Below are 3260 nucleotides of genomic sequence, written 5' to 3' on the forward strand. Positions count from 1 at the left end.
ATGCAAATCTTGGTTCCATTAGCAAAGTGAGTTCAAGCAAGGTATTTAGCCTCTTTGTCCCTCAAAGTTATCATTGAGAATAAGGCCTATGCAGAGAATCAGAAACAAGATGTGCTTATTGCCTGGTACATGGTCAGTACTCACTAAGTTGTAGTCATTATCAACATTAACCAAGCTCTGCCATGGAGTAGCTTGTCCAGAGCTGGGGTATCTGTTATCAAGACAGAAAGATTAACCACACAAAATGTGGTTATCAGACCACTGGGCTGAGTGGCCAAAAATAGAGTACAACTCCTCTTTTCCAAATCTTGCAAAGGACAGTAAATTCTAAGCATCCAATAGATCATCAGTGAAAATTCTCTTAAGGAATGTAAACTGGTAAACCAGGAAAGGCAAACATATTGCCTCTGTGTACGTGAAGTTATAACAAATGTTAGGTTGCCCAAAATGCCAACACTATATATCAGTCAGGGAATGCTAGGTTGTGCTGTAGTAACAAACAGCTCCAAAATCTCAGTGGGTTAAAAATCATGTCACATATTCCTTGCAGGTCAGCAAGGGGACTCTTCTCAGAGATCAAAGCTTTCTGAACAATTAGCATCTCAAATGGTACTGATCACCAACGCCAAGAAGAAAGCAAGCCCTGGAGGGTCTCATACTGGCAAAAAATGTCCCCTCCATGGATTAACCACAACCGTTAGCTTGAACTAATCACTTGGCACCACCCAACCTCCAGGGAGCCAGGAAGTACAATCTCAGCATATGCACAGAGTAGGAGAAAAGGGAAATATTCTATGGATCTCACTAATGAGCAGCATACAGTGCAACCAAGTAGACACCTAGGAAGCTCCACTCAAACCTGACCAGTGGCGACAAACATGACTGGAAGGCAAAAGCGTCAGGTCCCTCCCAATATCTGCAAACTCAGAGTGGAAGCGGGGTGGGTGCAGAAGGCAGCTTTGTTTTACATTCAGCCTGGCTATCATCCAAAAGTGTACAAATAATAAATGCTGAAGAGGGTATGAAGAAAGGGGAACCCTCCTACACTGTTGGTGGGAATGTAAATTGGTGCAACCACCATGCAGAATAATATGGAGGTTCCTTAAAAAACTAAAAACAGGGTTACCATATGCTCCAGCAATCCCACCCCTGGGTATACATCCAGAAAAAAAATGAAAATTCTAATTTGAAAAGATATATTCACCCCAGTGTTTCACAGCAACACCCTTAATAATAGCCAAGACATGAAAAGAACCCAAGTTCATATCAATAGAAAACTAGCTCAAGATATGAGATATATATGCTTATATGCAGATTATATATATATATGACACACAAGTATATATACACATATATGATGGAATGCTTGTGTGTGTGCATGCTCGGTCACTCAGTCATGTCCCACTCTTTGTGACCCCAGGGACTGCAGTCTGCCAAGCTCTTCTGTCCATGGAATCCCAGCAAGAAGACTGGAGAGGGTTGCCATTTCCTCCTTCAGGGGACCTTCCCAACACAGGGATCGAACCCACATCTCCTGAGACTCCTGCATTGGGAGGTGGATTCTTTTACCTCTGAGCCACCTGGGAAGGCCAATAGAATACTACTCAGCCATAAAAAAATTAATTTTTTGCCATTTTCAGTAATATGGATAGACCTAGAGATTGTCATTAAGTAAAGCAAATCAGATACAGAGAGTCAAATATTATATATCATATTACTTATATGTAGAATCTAAAAAATAATATGACTGAATCTATATACAAAACAAAACTAGACTCCCAGACATAGAAAACAAACTTATGGTTACAAAAGGGAAAAAAGATGGCTGGGGGCATAAATTAGGAGCATGGGATTAACAGATACAAATTACTATACATAAAATAGATAAGCAACAAGGATTTACTGTATAGCACAGTGGATTATATTCAATATCTTATAATAATCTATAATGGAAAATAATCTGAAATATATATATTATACATGTATGTGTGTGTGCACACTTGTGCTCAGTAGCTTCAGTCATGTCCAACTCCTTGCGACCCCATGGACTGTGGCCCACCAGGCTCCTCTGTCATCCAGGCAAGAATACAGGAGTGGGTTGCCATGCCCTCCTCCAGGGGACCTTCCTGACCCAGGGATTGAACCCACATCTCCTGCACTGGCAGGCGGATTCTATACCACTTAGCCACCAGGGAAGCCCGACATGGCTCAGTCAGTAAAGCATCCACCTGCAATGCAGGAGATATGGGTTTGATCCCTGGTTCAGATAGGTCCCCTGGAGGAGGAAATGGCAACCCACTCGTTTCTTTGCCTGGAAAACCCCTGGATAGAAGAGTCTGGTAGGTATAGTCTATGGGGTCACAAAAGAATCAGACACGATTTAGCATCTAAACAACAACAAATATATATATATATAACTGTGTCATTTTGCTGTATATCTGAAACTAATACAGTATTGTAAATCCACTATATTTCAATTTGGAAGGAAAAAAAAGGCTGCTATTTTGCATTTAGCAAAGTGTAGAGAGCTCTGAATTTGCTAACTGCTCTCTTGTTTTTTCTTTGTTCTGTGCCTTGAAAATTTTTGTCAAAACATTCAACGGGTCAGAAAATCACTTTGCTGTACAGCAAAAATTAACACAACATTGTAAATCAACTGTACTTCAATTTTTAAAATTTGAAAAAAACAACCAACCGTACTCATTCTAATGAGCACGCACACCACCCACAATACCGTCTGTGTTGAGCAGGAATAGGACGGACCGCCTCGGAGAATTTGGCTTCTTGCACAGGGGTGACAAAGCGCTTCTTTCCCTCATTTGAAAGTGCCTTTAAAATGCACAGAGAAGCAGAAATTCCTCTGGGCGCCTTCCTCCACCAGGGATGGCTGTGAGTTCTCAGTAGCAGCAAGGATCCTGGTGCTGCTGGGCTTACAGGGGACTCGGGACAGGGCCTCGCCTTCCAGGTTAAGATCAGTAGGGAGTTTAATTAGCACCTTGGTTTCAGAATCTCAGCCTAGATTCGGAGTATATAGGTCCTCTGAGGCCCACATAAAGTTGGCTGGGGACCCCCCCATTCCTCGTCAGCTGTAAAGTTCAGTGCTCCCCAAATGTCTCCAGACTTTTGGGACTTACATTCACGGGCCCCCACTGTTCTGCTTCTGCTTCCCCTGGCCTTCAACCCACCTGCTAAAGGCAAAAAGGAGCAGGATGCTAAGGCCAGCGAGTGCCTGGTGTGACGGTGCTGCAGAACAGCACGTG

Source organism: Oryx dammah, unplaced genomic scaffold (genome assembly GCF_014754425.2).
Source record: "Oryx dammah isolate SB20612 unplaced genomic scaffold, SCBI_Odam_1.1 HiC_scaffold_16, whole genome shotgun sequence".
NCBI classification, from domain to species: Eukaryota; Metazoa; Chordata; class Mammalia; order Artiodactyla; family Bovidae; genus Oryx; species Oryx dammah.